Source organism: Pinus tabuliformis, chromosome Q (assembly GCF_031772625.1).
Source record: "Pinus tabuliformis cultivar Carrire ecotype Pingquan chromosome Q, CPIR1, whole genome shotgun sequence".
Taxonomy (NCBI): Eukaryota; Viridiplantae; Streptophyta; class Pinopsida; order Pinales; family Pinaceae; genus Pinus; species Pinus tabuliformis.
In genome coordinates, this window is record NC_142296.1 from 617,413,841 (window position 1) to 617,437,146 (window position 23,306).

Genomic DNA, 23,306 nt, shown 5'->3' on the forward strand with positions numbered 1-23,306 from the left:
GGAAACCTCATTGACATCATCCATAATACATATGATTCAAAGAAAGTCATCTAGTATGATAGAAGGAATTCATCACACATCACCATCATGAGAAAGGAGCATTTCTCAGATGAGGATAATCAATATCCATTGTTGGAATATTCACTATAAGGTTCACCTCTACTTAGAAGAAGCAAGTGTCTCACTGATCATTCCACCTTGTGTGGGATACATTGTTTAGAAGGATGATGGTATGGTGAAAAAGGAGTGTAGAAGGTCAAGATGATTGAATTAATCTCAATAAAGGAAAGGAAATTGTTGAAGGAAGTCTAGATGACCAAAAGGAGAAAAGAGGTATGCATATGTATGATAGATTAAGTCATGTCATCATATAGCTTCATATAGCATGGGTAAATTCTCTACCTCGTGAGCATAATCAAGGATCTCTTCTTTTGAAAAGATACATGAAGGCATGGTTCACATATTGATAATATAAAATAAACATAATATGTCCTCATATGGAATATGAGGTAGTTGGAAAAATTGAAGGAACTATGTATGGAATGTTCTTGGGAAGGAATATGTGAAGAAAGAAAGAAGAGATCATGAAAGATGCAACTACAGTCACAGGAAGTCAACATATGATGACTAGAATAATTGATCATGACATCTCCATAGAGAAGAAGATTGTAAAAAGGTCTGTAAATAAAGGAGACCCTTGACATATGAAGTCTTGGAGATGTGTTTATGAATGTGCAAGATGTTGTAGGCAAGCAAGATGTCATGATGAAAGTCCATCACAAAAGGTAACTTTGATTTGATGTTCATTTTTTATTTTTGAACAACATCTAGATGGGTTGATATAGGGTTGCTGAAAAGAAAGTTGTAGATGTCACCTAAAAATATCACTCATGTGGTTGGATGAAAGATCCTGGAGGAAAAATGACTTGAAAGAGGTAGTTGTATGAGGAAAAATCCAGATGGGGACTAGAGGATCACTTTTTGACATAGAGAAGGATGACATGATTGATGTGGCTTGTGAAGGAAATTGATGGATGGTCGATGCCCTATGAAGAAGTCCCAAATGATGAAGGCTCCATAATGTTAAAGATGAACTTCATGACATTAAAAGAAGGAGCCCCACAAGCAACTGATAGTACCATGATATCCACCTAAAGCAGAATGATGCTGGAAGAAAGTCCCTGGTTAAGAGGGAGCTTGGATAAGTCCCTGGATAATAAGGAGCTTGGGTACATTCCTTCATAGGAATGGGTATATCCTCCATAGTTGAGAGGGAGATATAGACACATCATTCTCGTCTTCACTTTAGAAGAAAGAATGGATGATTGGGTAAGCATTTGTCATCCAATACTCTTTGAAGATGATATAGGGAATCCAAGATAAGAGTAGTAGAAGAGAACCAATATTCTTTAAGGTTTGGGAATCCAAAATAAGAATAGTCCTGGAAGGACATACTCTGTGAACACTTGGGTGGGGTATGTGCCTTGAGAAATAATGATGATGGTGTCTATAAGTCATTGGTATCGCAAACATTTTTCTCTGATCTTGAGGAGAGATAGAGCTGCTAGTCAAGGCATTGCTATGTGACAATGCTAGATGATATGATGCTAAAAAAATGGATTACTAGTCTAACTCTTCTTATTAGAATTCTTCAGATTAAGAATGTCCAAGTACCTTGTATGGATTATGAATACCTTTCTAATAAAGAGGGAGTGTTGAAATATGTAACTAGGTCCAGTCTTCATAATTACATATATGTAATCATGATTTTATGTATTTAATGAAAAGAGAAAAATAAATTTATTATTCTTATTCTTATTCTTGAGGCATGGGTTTCATGCTCAAGGGAGAATTATTTTTAGGTCCAACACCCATTGAGTGCTTCTAGGGCTTGTCATTGAGTCTACAAGTCAATTGAGTCATTTTCATGGATAAAATACCCTTTTGGGCATGTTAAATATTGTAAATAAAAAATATTTGAGTCAAAATAAAGTCAAAAGACTCTCCAAGACCTCATCATGGTGCAAAGATAAAGTCTGCCTACATAACAGGACAAGTCGACATAAAGATAGCAATTCGTACCCCTCAAAAGCTTATAAATAACAAGGAACTAAACCTCAATTGGACACGCTCTAAAGCAAGTTCGATATCCTCAAGATAGAAGCTGGAAAAGGACAAAGAAGAAGAATAAGAAGAAGATTGAATTTTTGGGCCTCTCTCTCTCTCTCTCTTTTGTTAGGGTTCCTTCAGTTAGTGGGAAAAACGAAATTTTGAAGCTGCATTGAAGCTATGAAACTGCATCAAAGCTATGAAGTTGTAACTAGATCAAAGTTGTGAATCTGCAGCTAGGTCGAAGCTGTGAAAGGTCAGACCTGTGAATCTGATAGAGAGGCCGAAGTTGTAGTAGAATCAGTTGGTTGAAGTTATAGAATAATTTGTTGGGTAGAAGAATTTACTGGAGGTCGAAATTATAGTAGTTGGTAAGGAACTTCTAGAAGGAAATCCCATCAGGGGACTTAGTCTTGGAGGGTCTTGGTCAAGGCTCATAGGTCTTGGAATTCGTCAATTGAGGATTCTATAAGAAGAGAAGAATTATTGAGGGTTTTCCTCTCAAGTGGAGAGGTTTTGGCCTTGTTTGATCACCTATATCTTGTGTCCTTTTGTCTCACTATTATTTATGGTTTGGTAGATGTTTGATGAAAATAACACAATAATAATTAAGGGGAAAAAGAATCTAATCAAGATAAGAAAAAATACATTACAAGCAGTTATCAAAGTAAAATAAATCACATAATATAGCTGCCCCTAGATTTCTCAACATGATGGAACCGACATAGGTCCAAACACATCACTATGCACAAGCTCTAATATCCCTTTCGCCCTCTTAGCAATAGCGGGGAAGCTCACCCGATTTTGCTTCCCATATACGCAATGTTCACAGAAATCGAAATCCATAGAGAAATTAGACATACCTTCTACCATACCATTACCATGCAGTATTTGAAGACCCTTCTCTCTAATGTATCCCAATATTTGATGCCGTAACATAGTCTTTTCTTAAGAGACCAGTAGGTTTTCTGCTCCACCTTTAGGAACCACCTAACTATTGCACCCATCAATAACACTGCTACCAAAAATCTTGTACCAAGTCCCAATACAAACTCCCCACATCAATACTAGTGCTCCCTGAAACATCTTGCATGTATCTTTCTCGAACACTGTTTTTACACTTGCATCATCCATCTTGCTTACAAAAATATATTTCTGGCCAATGCAGGAATGTGGAGAACACCAGGAAGTTTTCTAATCCTTCCACCTTACAACTTCAACTTGAATTTTCCATGTCCCATGATTCTGGCCTTTTATCATCCCCTAGGAAGACATCACCACCATCATATTTCTTGTACCCACAGAACCACTCATTATGGGGAGTGAAGTGAACAAATGCACTTGAGTCAATCAACCATGCCTCATGATCTACGTGTGTACTTGAAGAAGAATCCAAGTATACATATCCACCTTCATCTGAGGTGTTTTTTTCCTTTGCAAAAGGAGAATCATCAAATCCCTTTCCTTTCTCAGGTGTTTTAGATCTACAATCCTTTTTGTAGTGCCCTTCTTTTCCACATTTCTAGCATACCTTTATAGATTTTCCTGGAGATTTAGATCTCCCACTTGAGGACTTATTTTTTTTCTATTATAGGACCATCCTCTCACAAAAAAGGAATCTCCATTCCGTCTCTCCATATTTTTCTGTTTCATCTCCTCCGACAACAAAGATGATACTATTTCATCAAACTTCAAGGTAGTTGTATTGCTACCTATTGTAACAATCAGACTATCCCACGAGTCTGGTAGAGAACACAATAGACTGATGCACTTATCTTCATATGAAATTTTAATATCAATAGATAAAAACTGAATTACCACAATATTGAAGGCGTTTAGATGCTCTGTCACTAAGTATCCATCCTTCATCCTTGGGTTATACAACATTTTCTGCAGGAACAATTTGTTCACGAGAGACTTAGATTGATACAAATTACCTAACTTGTCCCACAAAGCCTTTGTTGTAGCTTCCCCTAATACATTCTACAATACTCAATCTGAGAGACACAATCATATTGTGCTCTTCGCCTTTTGATCTAACTTCACCAGTATTCTTCTGACATTCTTGTTGGTGTCATACCTAGATCTATAGTGATCAAATGATCTCTATCCACCAACAGATCCTCCATCTTGAGTTTCCACAACTCAAAAATTTGTCCATTGAATTTCTCGATCTCTATCTTTCCACTGTTCACCATATTTTTTCACCACAAGAATCAATCTTGTAAATCTCCCACTATAACAGGGTCTACCATAGGCCCAAGCAAAACCCATTAGCAGCAAGGCATCCCCTTGAAGCGAAACAACTCTGATTCTAAATGAATGTTTTATCCTTGTACAAAAATTACCCGTAAATGCATTCTTAAAATAGAAAAATATACAATGGCGAGAACATAAAACAAATATGTACAAATATTTTCCCCTAGATCCCAAAACTGATAATACTAGATTGATTCTTCATTATATTCCTTTCAATGTTACAATACATATATATACATCCTGAACATAAACCTGCGACTGTCAAAAGAACAGTGGTTGGATCGATACCTGTATACAGAGATCCACGGAATCTTTTTCACCTCCTTTCCAGTTGAGTTGTACGAGTGGATTACGAAGCTAATAGATAGCCAAGGAAGGTGGAAACTTGACGATCCTATTGTGTGGACCCCAGAGCTAGTGTGAAGGTTGGAAGCATCGGAGGATAAGATCGCCCGTGCTGTCGATCATTGGCTCCATCGCGTAATAGGAGAATTTTTGATTGAATTCACGGTCGACACCTTAGTCAGCTATAGCGAAGCAGAGCGATGATTTTTCAAAGGACCATGAGGTAAGTACGTAAAATATTTGAATACTTGGATTAAAATGCTGTTGTACAAAAAACGGGTTATGCAACTACCTTGACGTTTGGGACTACGTGAAGGGGAAAAACTTATAGGAACGAAGGAAATAAGGGTCCGGAGTATAGCCCCTTGATTTCACCTCGGTGAAGAGACAAAGAAGGGATAGCGAAGGTCTCTCCGCGAAGTGCTGTTCAGTTAATAAGATAAGGATTCTCGCGAATACCACCTCTGCCCACACCACCTCCGACTTCACCACCATTGCCTCCAACTTTGCCCGTACCACCTCCACCTCCACTGTGGTTCAGTATGGAAAATATAGTGAAGTTTCCTTTGTTCAAAGGTTTGGGAAATGAGGACCCAGACCAATTATGGTTCGTTGTGAGGGCTGTCTAGGAAGCTCAAGGTGTTATATATGACCACATAAAGAAGGCGACACTAGTTAGTGCTCTGCAAGATCGCGTGCTAACCAGGTATATTAAGTACTCTAACGATAACCCAAATGCTGGGGTAGCAGACATCCAAGAAACACTAAATAGGGAATTTAGCAAGCCTAAATCTGAAGCGCAGTTGATTGTGGGATTCAAAAAGATTGTGATGCAACCAGGTGAGACGCCTTGGGAATTGGATCAGAGGCTGAAATGTATGATTCGCGAAGCCAACATGAATTTTATAGATGGACAACATCGTGAGTGGTTTGTGGCTTTGCTACCATCACACTTAAGGAGTGCATTGTCGCAGCAGAAGATAACAACTTAGGCAGAGGCCTTGGAGATTTCCATGAGACTACATGAGACTCCGATGCAAGATCCTAATCTAGGAGTCCAACAGATCCATGCGCAGCTGAAGAATCTGTGCCTTGAGATGCAAAGTCTGAAGCAGGACAAGACAGTTCGGCTAGAGGTACACGAGGAGGTATGGTGCTTGAAATGTAAGAGTCAGGGTCATGACAAAGACCATTGCCTGGTCTTTGCAAATTACCTTGCAGGAGGAGGACCGATGCCTTTAAGGCCAAAAGCTCAAGAAGGACCTAGTGTGGCATCTGATTTATGGTGTGCTATCTGTCAGGTAGTCGGAAAACATGCCACAGATAACTGTCACTTGCTACAAAATTATGTGCAAGCACCACAACAGTTGTTCTGCAACTTTTGTAGGTCAGTAGGGTGTGATGAGTGTACTTGCAGGAGCTATGAATTGATGATGGATAGAACTCCTGCCTACTGAGTTCAGGCCAAAATGTGGCTCCTTGACCAGAATGCAGGGATGGTGCGGACATGATTTCAGGGGCGCGGGTGAGGCCGAGGTGAAGGAGGACCTAGTAAAGTTTGAGGACAGTTGGTTTTCTACAATTGTGGAGGACTAGGAGACTATACCCATGATTGCACTAATACAACGTGTTCGTCATGCAAGTATTGCACGCTGCTTGATCATGAAACAAAATATTGTCCTACACTGATAGCTAGGATATGTGACAAAGTGGTGCTACCACCTCCCCCAACTCAAAACCTCTAGATGATGAGGTCTGAGCAATGCAAGGAAGATCTGAGCGTAAATATAGTGCTCAGGAGTGGAATCGCCATGGGGGATGACAAGGGGAAATAGCTGGAAGATAGTACATGGGTTCACAAGGCCCCAACGAAAGAGGCTGAGTTTGATTTGGAGTGTGCTCGGGAAGCCTTCATGGAAGCTAAGAAGAGCTTCGCTGAGGCCTCTACCTTAGGAAGCAAGGATAAGCCTGAGCCAGAGATGGACCCTTCTATGCTCATAACTTTCCTGGAAACCTATATGAATTTACTGCACGACATCAAGGCTATAAAAGGGCTACAAGAAATCATCAATAGATGCACTGGAACCGCACCAGGTGAGCCGTGTATGGTACGAAAGATTTCCATGCATAAAACAAGGAAGGGATGAGAGATGAGACTGAACGCACAAATATGGGAGTATGAAATGGATCAAGTCATTTTGGACCTGGGGTCAAATGCGAATGTCTTACCAAAGCAGACTTGGGAGTGAATGGGGAGACCTACGCTGCAATGGTCTCCGATTCAGCTAAGGATGGTGAATCAATAGAAAATCATACCCATGGGGCGGCTGCAGGGGGTGACTGTGGATATTGAGGGTGCGAGCGCGCTGGTAGATTTTGAAGTGATATAGATAGTGGATGGCAATAATCCCTACCTTGAACTCCTGGGAATTGACTGGGATACTGATATGAACATGGTAATCAATTTGAAGAAGTGAAAGATGATCTTTGAGAAAACGTTGCTGTGCATAATAATACCCCTCAATCCTGCTGAGGGATCGCGCTATACTAAACCAATCTGCGATTATGAGAGTGATGATGATCTGGACTACATATATAAGATCACAATGCGAGAAAAAGACTGGGTGAATCCCACCATGGATGGACGAATTACATGGGATCGCGAGAGTTCTTGCACTTCAGATTCCAACAAAGAAATAGAACACTGGCAGAATCGGTTACATGAAGTAACTACGCTGAATTGCAACATGATGACCCGGTCGCTGCGTTTTGTGTCATAAAAGGTAAGAACTCTACCTAGTTATGATGGAATGAATGAGGTAGATATATTTTTGGATGCATTTGAAAGGGAGGTGCTAGAAAAGCAGTGCTTCTAGGCCTTGGACTGGGCACTGCGCGCCACACCCACAAGATGGTGGGGTATGCACAAGGGAAGCTTTGATGATTGGCGCAGATGTAGGAGATGATGAGAGCACAATTTGGGAAGACTAAGATGCGACTGACAGACAAGTATGATGGGCAGGATGAACCGCGTGTGTAGTTGGCCAAAACAGAGAAGAACTATTACACTGCTGAGCATGAAGGGCTAGCTATGGTGTATGCGCTCTAGAAGTACCGACACTACTTGCTAGGAGGTCACTTTAAAATGTATACGGATCACTCCGCGCTGAAGTACCTGGTCAATAAGCCTGTGTTGGGGGGGTGAATTTGCAGATGTCTCTTATTGTTCCAAGAGTACGATTTTGAAGTTGTTGTGAAGCCTGGATGATTGAATACGAGACCAAATCATCTGTTGCGCATCGAAACAAGGGAGGAACCTACTAACTTGGAGGAAGGGTTACCTGACACGCAACTCTTTGCTGTGCGCGTCGTGGATGGTCATTTTGAGGATATAATACACTTCCTAACAATAGGAACTGCACTGGAAGGATACTTTGTCCAACAAAAGAAGGAATTAGTGGTGCACGTGGCAGATTTCTCTATCATTGCTGGGCATCTATACAAGATGGGGACTAATGAGATATTGCAACGGTATGTACCTGAGTTTGAACGAAGCAACATCCTTGCGGACGCTCATGGGGGTGCCGCGGGAGGACATTATGCAGGGATAGAAATTGAGTAGAAGATTCTACGTGCGGGGTTGTGGTGGCCAACCCTTCATCAAGATTCAAAAGCATATTGCAAGGCATGTGATGTATAGGCAGGCCATCGTAGAGGGATGAAATGCATTTGAATCCACAAATGACGTTGCAACCTTTCGAGAAGTGGGCAATAGATTTTGTAGGATCCATTCAACCACAAGGGAGGACAGGGGCAAGGTACATTATCACTGCGACAAAGTATTTGACTCGTTGGGCAGAAGCGCAACCGGTGAAGGATTGCATGGGCACAATGGCTGCAAAGTTTATATTTGAGCATGTACTGATGTGATTTGGATGTCCAAGGATCTTGAGGAGTGATCATGGTAAACACTTCCTCAATGAGACGATCAATGCACTAACGGAAGAATTTCAGGTATATCACCAGAAGAGTACTCCTTATCACCCACAGGCTAACGCGACAGTGGAGGCATTCAACGAAGTGCTTGAAAACGCACTGACCAAGGTTTGCAATGCTCAGCGAAGTGATTGGGACCTATGCATACCTGCAGTATTGTGCGCTTATCAAACAACATGCAAAAAGCTAACGGGACAAACCCCTTTTAGGCTTGTCTATGGTGTGGAAGCCGTAATGCCTATGGAATACATCGTGCCTAGTCTGTGCATAGCATTGCTCAAAAGTATGACAGATCGCAGAGCCTCGGAAGAGAGGCTAATGCAGTTGGATGAGCTTGAAGAAGAGAGTTTTTTGGCTGGATTTCATGAACATGTCCAAAAGCAGTGCAAAAAAGTGTGGCATGACTAACATATTAAGTTGCGCACCTTTAAGGTGAATGAATTGGTGCTGTTGTATGATAGTAAGTTTGATAAATTTCCAGGGAAATTCAGAATGCATTGGCTGAGGCCCTATGTTATTAAGGAGATTACTGACGGTGGCGTGGTCCAGTTGGTTAAGTTAAATAGAGAACCCTTCCCAGGAAAGGTGAATGGCAGTTGCTTGAAGCCATACACCGATGGTCCGGCCATGTGACTAAATGAAAGTATCACAATCTTAGCGCTCCAGGCAACTGAAAATAGGTGCGGGACTATAAACTACACTACCTGGGTTGGAGAGCTACGCGATTATAGGACTGCGTGAAGCAGCGAAGTGTCACAGGGTCTACGATAATGCGAAGACTGTCGCGCTACTCGTGGAAATAACGCACAGGTCCATGGAAAGTGATCGTTAAAGTCACTGTTCATGATTTGATGGTTGGATTGTGGCCAAATGGAGTGGGCGGCAGGCATTTAGGGTGAAATTTATGGCTTAGATTCTTGAAAATTTGTTGCCAATCTAGAATTAATGGGCTGAATGTGGGGGGGACGGTCGGATTTGAATTCAAAAAGCCATATAAATCACAGGTGGTTGTCCAGTGAAAAACACTTGGCATTTTGAAAATTCAGTTGTTGTGCTATCAGGTATGTATGGATCGTGCGAATTATGAGGCTTTGAGAGCAAGTTCAGCGTTCAAGAGATTACTGAAGGAGATGCAAGACCTTCTGAATAGAATGATGTCGACACCCACGGAAGTTGCGTAGGAAATTGAGGTAGTAGAAGCTACCCCAGAGAGTGCCGAAGTGGTAGTCGAAGTCCCTAAATCACCTAGGACACCGAGACCAAAGAAGGATAAGTAGACTATGCTACCAGTGCACATCTCACCAAGAAACCCACAAAGGACTAAGCTCACTTTGCAGGAAAAGGGGAAGGCCATTAATTTGGAGGAAAACGAGGAAGAATATGAAGAAATCCTAGTAGACGAGGAGGATTTGGAAATGGAAGTTGAAACCTAGGGCGTGGACCCTATTACTAGGTTACCAGAATATCTTACTCCACTCAAGGGAAAAGCCAAGGTGCCAAAGGACATAGATGAGAGAAAGATCTCCCTGCAAACTCCGTTGCTCCCAGATGACATTATTTTTGAGGGGCCACACTTAGGGTGGGTTCCTGTACTAAAGTTCAAAGATTGGGACCTCACAGATCACGAGAAATTCCCGCATTTAGCAACTGAGTAGTTAATGCGTTGACGGATTGACACGACTGCTGGAACGATCGAATTAGAGTCGCAGACATGGCTCAAGGGTGTAGAGAAATCTTGGCTACTCAACCTTCTCTAAGTACCGCATTACCATCGCGCCCCAGTAACCATATTCGTCATGAGACAACTGCTCTTCTTGGTGCATGATGGGTGTTTGTGGTTGGAGGAGCCTGTTCCCATCACATACCACTTGATCCATCAGATCACATGGCTGCCTTACTCAGGGGAGGATCCAACCAATATATCATAAGGAAAGGGTGGTGAGTTGGCCCTCGCGGAAGCTATGAAGAAGAAATTCAAGTTGGAGAAGAAGAAGTAGGGATATGCCATATCTAGCATTAACAACCCTGCAATGAAGGTAGCAATGCAAATATTAGTAGGGAAGGTGATGTGGAAGTGCCGCATCAATGAGGTGCCCATGCCTGTGATTGCACTAACAGCCCAATGCGCTGAAGGAGTCTAGTTTAGCTGGGCGAATTATCTATGTGGCAAGTTCCTTGTAAATTGTCGTGAGGCATAGGAGCAGGGCAAGACATTCCACTACACGTGGTTCTTGCTGTCGATTGTGCTAGTGGCATGGGAGCTTCCAGAAGACAGCTAATTCCCTTCGGTCGCACCGGACCTTCCAGAGGCAGTGAAGTATGCTTCGCTGTGGGTTACCAAGGATGCACAATGCGTAAAAGAAAACAAGATCTTTTGGATCTTGATGGAGATGAGTATCCGGATGGGGATCAATCACAAGCCACAGTTGTCACCCATAATATACGCTAGTTTGCAGAGTTCAAATTGGATTTCCACCATGTCTTTATCATAGCGCAGAAGGACCCTACGAAGACATGGCATAACATACCATATCCGACGACTGATGACATTATCTTTACAGTCCTCAAGTCTTGGCTGTCGTTGTGGCACGCTGCAACAGGCTCCACGGTGGAAATGGATAAGTCCACCACGCACCGTAAGAATGAAGAAACAAAACTCCAATTGGCGCAGCTGCCTGAGAAGCACAGGAAAGAGGAAGCGAAGGTTAAGACCCAGGTAGCGCGTGTGTTGGGTCCCTATAATACTAGTGATTACCCCATTACTATTGTAGTTATACCCCTTATTAATATTGTTGTGCCCCCATTGCCCCCATATTGTTATTACTGTGCCCCATAGAATCCATCTATTGTTATTTTTGTGGCTTTATATTATTATTGTTAGGTCAGCTGGGTTATATTGTGACTCCTTAGACTCCTATACATATAAAGGAGGTTTTGTCATTTGAATCATCCAAGAATTGTTCATTTATGTAATGTAAAGGAGGTTGCCCCCTCGAAGAGGCTGAATTCTAAGGCGTTGATCTATCCTTTCTATCGTTTCTTGAGCTGGTTTCATAACATTTGGTATCAGAGCTTTGGATTCTAGGGTTTTGCTGCTACAAACAGGTCATCGTGGCATTTTTTCTATAACTTTTTTCTGTGACATTTCAGAAGCTAAAAAAAAACCCATTTGAGAAGACATCGCGCTGAATCTCGAGTCCGAATTTCAAAGCTTTTTGTGCTATATTTGCAGAGATATGATCTGAGGAAGTTGTTCTTCTTACAGACTCCTGAATTACATTCCAAATAGGTGACATGGGGAAAATCATCATAACTTTTTCCCTGAGAATTGGATTGAAATTCATAATAAGGTGTAGAAAGAGGATAGACTGTAGTTTCTTGTATATATTTTTCAGAGCCAAAGGACGAAACAGTGACTCGTGGCATGTCGTACAAGTTCGCTCTACTGAACTAGTCTATAATCAGGTCACTGTGGGATATTTCGCATAGCTCTTCCTTGGAGAATCCAAATTGGATCAGACTGGTGGCATTGGAAAGAGGACACAAAGGGCTACTGCAGGTTGTAATTTCAGAACTGGATGATCTAAAATTACAGAGATACATTAGAAGCAATATCAAGCTCCTACAAAGTGAAAAAAAAGGTGTGTAGATTCTTTTAAATTTTTGGTTAAGAGTGGTTTGAAAATTTATTTTAAAGGAATTCAAAGGGCTAGTAGAGCATTATTATCGGTAACTGATGCCCTGAGGAAAGAAAATGCAAACACCTAGTAAGGAACCTAAAATCTCTAGCATGAATCATGAAGAAGAAGAAGAAATGCTATATGATATATCAAAATTACAAGAACAAGTGCAACAAGTGTCGCTTGCACAAAAAGCAACAGAATCTAAGATGGATGGTTTAAGGAAAGATGTAGAAGCTAAGATGGATGGTTTAAAGAAATGTGTAGAAGCTAAGATGGATTGTTTAAAGAAAGGCGTAGAAGCTAAGATGGATGGCATGGAAGCTAAGGTGAATGGCATGGAAGCTAAAATTGATGGCATGGATGATAAGATGGAAGAATTGAAGATAAATATGAATAAGTTGCTACAAGAAATGGTCACTAATGGTAAAAGGGTACTAAAGGAAACTCATGATGAGAACAAAAGAAATGTTAATCATGATTCCATAGACTCTAATGTTGGATCGAAGACTCACCATATTCCAAAAAACGATATGAGGAAGTTTGATGGCAAGGATCCCGCCACATGGATATTACAGATGGAGCAATTCTTTGATCTCAATAATGTGAAAAACACACAAAAGGTACGTATGGCAACTTTATATTTGGAACCAAATCAGTTTGTATGGTATCAATGGATTTTCTCTCATAAACAGTTTATCACTTGGGCAATTTTTACAGAAGAATTGATAGCACATTATGAGGATACAAAAAACAACACTTTTTTTAGCCAATTGATAAGTCTCAAGCAAAAGGGTTCAATAATGGAGCACATTGAGGAGTTCCAAAAATTGAACATAAGGGTAAAAGATATTCCAGAGGAGCATAGGATTGATGTGTTCATAGGTTGTTTAAAGGATAATTTCCAACACGATGTTCGCCTTTGGGAACCTGATTCATTAGAGAAGGCATTCAGGTTAGCAAGGAAAAATGGAAAGCAAAATTATGGCAACTAGGAAGCATACCACTCACAACTATAAAGACGGAAGTGTTGTTGCCCCTAGTCTTCCACAACCTATAAGGTTGACACCACAACAATTGGAAGAAAAAAGAGCAAAAGGGCTTTGTCACGGTTGTGATAGAAAATACACTAAAGGTCATAAGTGTGCTGAGAAGAAATTATTCTACATAGATTGTGAAGAGGAAGAAGAAAAGGAGCAAGAAAGTTCAAAAGAAGAGGATATACTCCAGGAACAAAGCCTAGATGAAGAAAAAATAAATCCGACCATATCTTGTAATGCATTGGCGGGAATTACCACTCCTCAAACCATCAAGATAGAAGGACAAATCAAGAATAAAAAGGTAATAATGTTGATTGATTCAGGAAGCACCCACAATTTTATTCATTGTAAGGTAGCAAAAGAATTGAATTGCTTCCTATATCCAGCACCAAAGTGTCAAGTGATGATTGCAAATGGAGGAACAATAAATTGCTCTAGAAAGTGCCATAATATCAAGCTATCCATGGGAGAATATGTATTGACTAGCCCAATGCTTTCCATTCCAATGGGAGGTGTTGATGTTGTACAAGGAGTCTAATGGCTACAATCCTTGGGTACAATAGCTTTTAATTTTCAAGAACTTTTCATCAAATTTTCTATAGAAGGAAAGGAAGTTGAATTAAGGGGTATTGCAGGGAAACCAGGAAAGATAATAAGCTCTAATGGTATGACAAAGCTTCTAAAAAAGGAACAAAGAGGTGTAATTGCACAATTATGTTCACTAGATGTTTCCACATCGGAATCATCTATTTCTCCAGATCTCCAAAAAGTCCTGGACAATCATTCCAAGGTATTTGAGACTCCCAAAGGTCTCCCACCTATGCGTGATCATGATCATGCTATTCATCTGATTCCAGGAAGTGTTCCTCCAAACATTATGCCGTATAGATATCCCTATGTCCAAAAGAGTGAACTTGAACATATGGTTGCAGAAATACTAGAGGCTAGTATAATTCAACAGAGTCAAATTTCTTTCTCTGCTCTAGTAGTATTGTTGCACAAGAAGGATGGATCATAGCGCATGTGTCCAGATTATAGGGAGCTCAACAAGCTCACTATTAAAGATAAGTTCCCCATTCCTGTCAATGATGAATTACTGGATGAATTGCATGGATCAATTTACTTCACCAAGTTGGATCTTCGTTCAAGATATCATCAAATCAGAATGAAGACTGAAGACATTCTAAAAACAACATTTAGAACTCATGAGGGTCATTATGAATTTTTGGTCATGCCCTTTGGGCTTACCAATGCACCTTCAACATTTCAAGGTTTGATGAATTCAATTTTCAAACCATTCATTAGAAAATTTGTGTTAGTATTTTTTGATGATATACTAATCTACAACAAGTCTTGGAAGGATCATGTTGAACATGTTGACAAGGTGCTAAAACTATTTGAGGAGAAACAATTATATGCAAAAAGATCCAAATGTTTCTTTGGAGTCCAAGAGGTGGAATATCTGGGTCATATTGTATCTCATGAAGGAGTTAAGGTAGACCCTAGCAAAATTAAATCCATTAAGGAATGGAAAATCCCCACATCCATAAAGCATCTACGAGGATTTCTCGGGTTGATAGGGTATTATCGCAAGTTTGTTAAGAATTATGGGAGAATAGCAGCACCTCTAACAACATTATTGAAGAAAGGTGCATTTTCATGGACTCTGGAAGCAACAAAGGCCTTTGAACATCTTAAAGAGGCAATGTGCCAAGCACCGTCTTAGCTACACCGGACTTCACAAAAACCTTTATTGTGGAATGTGATGCTTCAGGAAATGGAATTGGCGCTGTTCTAATGCAAGATGAAAGACCCATTTCTTTTGAAAGTCGTCCAATCAAGGGAAAGTTTTTAAGCAAAGCTATTTATGAGAAGGAAATGTTGGCAATACTCCATGCACTTAAGAAATGGCGACCCTACCTAATGGGAAGACACTTCAAGGTAAAAACGGATCATGATAGCCTTAAATACTTTTTGGAACAAAGATTATCCTTTGAAGAGCAACAAAAGTGGGTCACAAAGATGTTGGGTTATGACTTTGAAATCATCTACAAAAAAGGGAAGCAAAATGTGGTGGCAGATGCACTCTCAAGAAAGGATGAGGATGTGGAAGCATTGTTGTGCGCCATTTCTATTATCCAACCAGATTGGATAAACAAAGCAAGGGAGGAATTGAAGAATGATGAAGAAGTGTGGGCACTTATTCGAAAGTTACAACAAGATTCTAGTATGTTTGATAAATTTAGCTGGCAAATGATTCGTTATGGTACAAAGATCGCTTATACCTCTGTAACAATTCCCAGCTAAAAAAAAAGATTCTTATGGAATTGCACACTTCTCCCTTAGGAGGGCACTCAAGATTTTTAAAAACTTACCACAGGGTTAAGAAGGAATTTTTTTGGGATGGCCTTAAATCAGATATTCAAAAGTTTGTGGCGGAATGTTTGGTTTGCCAAAAAAATAAAGTTGAAACAATTATGAAACCGGGTCTATTACAACCTTTATCCATTCCAAGCCAACGTTGGGAGGAGGTTTCAATGGATTTTATCACAGGTTTACCCAAGTTTGAGGGAAAGAGTGTCATCATGGTGGTAGTTGACAGACTTACCAAGTATGCACACTTTTGTGCATTATCACATCCATTTAAGGCCAGTACAGTTTCTACTGCATTTATGGAAACAATTCAAAAGCTACATGGAAACCCAAAGATTATTGTAAGTGACAGAGATCCCATTTTCACTGGAAATTTTTGGACAGAATTATTTTCTTGTCTTGGTACTCAGTTAGCTCATAGCTCATCTTATCATTCTCAATCTGATGGGAAAACTGAGATAATAAACAAATGTTTGGAAGGATGTCTTCGTTGCTTTGTATATGATAAATAGACACAATGGGTCAAATGGTTGCCTCTGGCTGAATGGTGGTATAACACTTCCTTCCATACAACAACAAAAATGACCCCATTTATGGCACTTTATGGGTATCAACCACCATCCATGACATCATATTTAAGAGAAAATTCTAAGGTTCAGGCAGTGGAACATCACATCAAACATCAACAACAAGTCCTCCAACTCTTAAAGGATAACCTCGTGTTGGCACAAAATAGAATGAAACAACAGGCAGATCAACATCGTAGTGAAAGAAGTTTTGATGTAGGTGATTGGGTATTCCTACGGCTACAACCATATAAGAAAATGTCCCTCAAGCAAGATAAGAAGGATAATAAATTATCACCAAAGTATTATGGTCCGTACAAGGTGTTGCAAAAGATTGGTACTATGGCATATAAATTGGAGCTTCTTGCAGCTTCTTGATTGCACCCAGTTTTCCATGTTTCATGTTTAAAGAAGGTTATAGGCGACAAGCTCCTAGTTCAAACAATATTGCTAGAACTTGACGAGGAAGGAAAAATTATATTGGAACTAGAAGTAGTCACAGAAACAAGAATTCGACAGCTACGAAATCGATCAATTTCAGAGTATCTTATCAAGTGGAATAACTTGTCTGCTGAAGATTCCACATGGGAGGATGAGAATTTTATACAGAAGTATCCAGAACTACTCAAGCATTGAGGACAACACTTTTTTGAAGGAGAGGGGCATGTTGGGTCCCTATAATACTAGTGATTACCCCATTACTATTGTAGTTATACCCCTTATTAATATTGTTGTGCCCCTATTGCCCCCATATTATTATTACTGTGCCCCATAGAATCCATCTATTGTTATTTTTGTGGCTTTATATTATTATTGTTAGGTCGGTTGGGTTATATTGTGACTCCTTAGACTCCTATATATAGAAAGGAGGTTTTGTCATTTGAATCATCCAAGAATTGTTCATTTATGTAATGTAAAGGAGGTTTCCCCCTCGAAGAGGCTGAATTCTAAGGCATTGATCTATCTTTTCTATCTTTTCTTGAGCTGGTTTCATAACAACGTGATGCTATGAAATTGGCCGAACATCAGAAGACAAGAGGAGAAGAGTGTGAAGGACAGAAGTCACCTTCACCCGGGACTGAAGCAGAAACATAGGAGCCAATAGAACAAGGTGGCGCAGACCCATAAACGACGTCCACCCAACTCAAGCATCAACGACCATAAGAGAAGGCAGTTCCATGAAAGAAAACCAAGGCATCAAAGACATCCTTCGACCCAATCACCCTCACTGAGGGGGATTTGCACGATATTGGAGAAACAATGAGGGATGTCACCGCGAAGGCCCTCCAACAGTTCGAAGAGCAACAAAAATTGGTATTAGGGGCTCTCCAGATAGAGCTGCAGGAGTTGCAGGCTCGCACTCCATAGGCTGGCACAATGTCCACTAGCCTCGTGATCGACACTTCAGCTGTCGTAGAGATGTTGCGCACAAGGGTGACCAACGTGATAGTGCTACCAGATGGGGCACTTACTATAGAAAATGAGGCCGACAAGCCCACAGTCAGTAGCTTGAAAGGGGTGGGATTGAATATGGTCACGCTCCCTCGAGAGATGCTCCACCTCTTGCAAGATGGAGTCACCATGGAACTTAGGGCCTGGGAGAGTCACACTCTGCAGGTGATGAGCAAGCAACACATCAATATCGAGAAGTTGGGACTACAACACAATGAGGTAGTGGAACAAAATAAGTAGATCATGTAGGTTGTGGAGGAAGCTTGCTGAATGGTCCCGGAGTTGGACATTTAGGTAGAAGAACTGGTTAAGGAACGCGTGTGTAAGTTGGCCACAGGGGTGCGCGACTCTTGGACAGAGATGGCTAGGATTCAGCTGGAGTTGAACCTGCAGATTGCAAAATTGCAGTTGAGGGCTCAGCCTTCAACTCCGCCAAAAGTTAGGGAACAACGCGCCATCGCTGTTACAACAACAATAACGGAAGTTGACAGTGCAGTAACGGAATGCACGTGAATTTTTGAACAATCATTCGAGGTCCTGACCAACCTGTAGGAGGACCCGAATGTAGAGCGCCTGGAGATAGAGGTGCGCGAGATATAAAAAAGATATGATGACGTCAAAGGGAGGCTCGTATTAATGTAGGAGGCAAAGGTGCTTAAGGAACAAGTGGATGCTGCTTGGCACAAAGAAGCGGTCCTAAAAGTGTGTCTACAACCTTGGATAGACGAGGCATATATGATCACAACTTCCATTGAAGGAAACCTTGCGACACTGCAGGCAACTCAGCAGAAAATTCAGGGTAGCAGTTCAGTGGTAGTCACTGAGAAGACAATGGAAGAAGTCCAGCAGGCGGCCGCTCAGTGTGCTATCGAGTTTGCGGTCATCCAAACAGAGCTGGGAGGTCTTCGCGCTAAGATCTCCACATTTGCAGAGTGACTCGTGGGCAAGTCACGATGTTTGTGTTGGGGGCCTGTTGGGTGTGGGATCCCCCAAGATTCATTTTGGGGCTAAAAGCCCATATTGTGGTCAAATTTTGTAATCCAAGTGTAAATACTCCGCATTTTGTGGTTGCAGAGTGCGTAGATGTTAAAGACTCATATGGTTGTTCGCCCTTATTTTGGAAATGTAATGTCTGTTGTAAAAGATATACCCATGGTCTGCGAACCATGTAATTGTATAAGAAGAGCTAAGCTCTAAGTAGATAGAGAGGAAATGAAGAGGGAGAGAATCATAGCTTTAGATCAAGAAGTCTAAGTCTTGGGTTGTAGTTTAGGTAGAGGCTCTGCAGCTGAGTGCATAGAGGCCTAGAAGTCCGCAGCTAAGTGCACGGACCCTTGCAGCTGAGTGCGCAGGGTAGGTCAGGTATGTAATCGTCTGGAATTATAAATAAAGGGAAGTATTCTATAAATTTTGCATTTTTATTTCCTATTTATGCATCTTGTTATGATGGGTATGAATTTCACTTATAATTCTTATATGATGTGTGAATGTATATAAATGTGTTGGTTAAGTGAACGCAAGTAAGAACATTTGTTTACGCGAAGCTAACTAATATTGGTTAATAAGATAAGTAAGACACTTAGCGTAGTTTGGAAGATATCATAGTTCATTGCCCTAGCAACGTGAGAGTCCCTGGGCCGCAGGTTAGGGCTGCGCGAAGGCTAATTGTACCCTTTCGCGAAGGTACTGAAGGGTGGAACAGAGGGCTAAGCAACCTGCGCGAAGGCAGGTATAGCCAGAATAAACCGACATCACAACCATCTCAAGGGTGCAGAAACTTGGTTCCAACATCACCCCATACTGCTTCGAGTGAGACTTCAGTGGGCGCTCTATGGGCTACTTCCGAAAGGACCAGTAGTGTAGGGATTTGTTTGGATAACTAATGCTGAACCTAGGTCATGCCCCCTCAAGCCAATAGTATCATTGAAGAAAGATGTATAATCTCTCTCCCAAGGAATATCATAATATAATGTTATGATGAAAGGTTTGGTTCCCAATAGGATTAATATTATTTTATCCTATTATAAGATTTGGGTAGCCTATCTTCATGAAGTTTTGGGGGCCCCAATAGAGGATCCAATCACATTGTAGCACTTGTTACTTTCGATTTCTATGACTTTACAAGTCATTTTTCTAAATCATATCTAAAAATAATGAGAATCTAAAGTGATTGGAACTATCAAGGTAAAGACCAAAAATCCCTAGAGGCAATTATTGACATAGCCTATAGTGCTGAAAAATTCTTGGTGATAGGGAATTTTGGATCTTTAGTAAAATTTTGCAGATTTTAAAATACATGATCTAGGAAGCTAGTGGATTTAATATCTATCGATAAATAATATTGAGAAGCCTAAGAATACCACTGTAGGAATTGTGACTTAGCATGCATTGTCAATTTCTTCAGACTAATCTCAAGTAGTTTCCTTTATGTGTGTATTATGTGACATTTATTACTACTAGCTAATAAACTATTCTATGATAGAAAGTTCCTTTTCACATCATTACTTTTCTTTATTTTCACTCTCTTCAATGAGTATTGATTAGAACAAAGACTGAATATTCTTATTTTTCTCTAGTAAGTTAAATAGTCTAGTATCACGAAATTAACTAATTATTTTCTTGATTATTGTCATGTTTAGTAGCTCATCTCTTCTATCCATATATATCTTTTAGTATTTAGTTAGTTTACAATAGTTTCATTTTTGTATTAAGATAGTTGTAGTTTAGTTTATCACACTATCTTCTATGACAATACTTCAATATCTCACAACATCCAAAAATTCAAGCATGATTACTAGGCCATCATCGAGATGGGTGTCTTGTCCCAAATGGTGTGAGGTGTAATTGGGACCTCATGCCAAGGAGAACCCTTGTGACTATTGTTGGATCATTTATTCTTGTTAATAAGTTGACACCAAATGGCTGAATTTTTTTCGTAAAAAAACAAGGGCTGGTTGAAAAAGAGCTATTCAAAATGTAAAATTGCCACAATTTGTAAAAAAATGACCAAATAAGACATAAGACACCATTGCCAATTGCAAGTACACATTCATAACTCGAATATAAGCTTGTACCATTAAGAATAACAATTTCACTGATTAGAAAATGGGTTATAAACGCTTGCATATGGGCTAGTTTGGATCAATTATTACTGTGCTTGTCAAAATGGATATTGTACAAAAAACATTGCCACATTTTGTAAATGAAACAATAAAAATTGTAGTTGCATTAAAATGATTATTGTAATATATGAATGCATATTAAACAAGAAAAGTACATCTACACATTATCACAAGATAATTAAAAGAATTATGTTCAGGAAATCTATACCAGGATGAAAACATTTGTAAGCTAAGACTTGGGATCATGTTTTAGAACAACACGACAATAAATCCATGCAAAATGAAAATAATGATTATGAAAGTTATACAAATAATAAATTAGAGAATGAAATACCTACATAAACAATAATACATGGTTTTATAGACTCACAACATGTCTATAATTTGCAAGACAATATCATTCAACTTGCACTAGCGTAATGAAACATCCAATTGAAACTTTAATGACAAATGTGTAGAGGATTGAACTTTCCAACATTGTTTTATAGGAATCCATGTGATGATGGAATTACAAAGAGATTTATCTACCAAGAATAGTACAATCAGAATTTCTACATTCAAGTGGTGATTTCTCATATCACACAACAAACTTAGTCTTTCAAAACAACAAGAATAATAGTTGACAAAGTACTATCTTGCATATGGATGCAAATAAGAGGAAGAAATGTATTAGAAATATATGTCAAGTACAAACCAAGTTTGGAAAAAATATTAAAATCTGGCATTGGATACATAGATTTCAAGAACATTCACATTTTTCCTCGGATTACTTGCAACACATTGCGAAAAATATTTGCAATCATATAAAAACTAGGGCATCCTACTTTTTTTGTGTGACATTTGCAAGTGTAGAGCATCGATGGAATCCATTAGTGAATACACTATTCACATTATTCAACTTGTATATCAAGATAAAAGGCAAAAAACAAATTGAAACACTTGAAGACAATGGAATTGATTACCTCATAAGAAGAGATCTAGTTAGATGTAGTCATTATTATAGAAATAGAATCAATGATGTAAAGAAAATGATATGTCAAAATGAAACATTATTTGGAAAAGTATCATACTAGTTCTTTTTAATAAAGTTTCAAAATAGGGGAAGCAAACATGAACACAAATTTCTATGGATACAAAATGCTCCAATATATGGAAGAGTTACCAACTTGAAAATGGATTTTTTTCACCATAGAGTTGGTATCATATCTATGGAATGTTAGATCCCAAAAATGATAGAATGTTAGGGCATTGGATTCTACTATGGATTCTTTAATGTCTTTCAACTGATAGGAGCCTAGGTGTAATGACATGCATGGCCAAGGATTTTTCTTATCCCGTGAGGGTGCTCCACCTACCCCTGTGCATACTTGATATGTTATTTCTTGCTATATCACTCGGTTGGTTACAAACTTGGGCATTAGGTGAGGAGTCTTGGTCACTCCAAATATCTTCATATGTGTTTCATCCTAATAAACAAACCAATCACCAATTGTGGACATTAAACTACCCAACTCTTTCATATATGCATGGAGAGGGTACATTGAAAAAGATTTCATATAGCGCAATAAGGAAATATTCACATATTTTAGAGTATTACTGGATCTAGTGAGACTCCCAAAGGAATTTACAATAGATGTGAATTGGATCCTCCTAAACTTTCTACTTCCAACCCATTTTTAGGAATACATGCTTGACACAGACAAAATCCATTTTCAAGTTGCTAACTCTTCCATATTTTGGAGCATTTTCTATCCATAGAAATTTGTGTTCATGCTTTCTTCCCCTATTTTGAAACTTTATTAAAAAGAACTAGTATAATACTTTTCCAAAGAATGTTTCATTGTGACATATCATTTGCTTTACAACATTGATTTTATTTCTATAATAATGACTACATCTAACTCAAAAATGGATTTTGTCTATGTCAAGCATGTATTCCTAAAAATGGGTTGGAAGTAGAAAGTTTAGGAGTATACAATTCAAATCTATTGTAAATTCCTTTGGGAGTCTCACTAGATCCAGTAATAATCTAAAATATTTGAATACTTCCTTATCCCATTATATTAAATCTTGTTCAATGTACCCTATCCATGCATATATGAAAGAGTTGGGTAGTTGAATGTCCACAATTGGTGATTGGTTTGTTTATTAGGATGACACACAAATGAAGATATTTGGAGTGACCAAGCCTCCTCACCTAATGCCCAAGTTTGTAACCAACCGAGTGATATGGAAAGAAATAGCATATCAAGTATGCACAGGGGTAGGTGGATCACCCTCATGGGATAAGAAAACTCCTTGGCCACGCATGCCATTACCCCTAGGCTCCTATCAATTGAAATACATGAAAGAATCCCTAGTAGA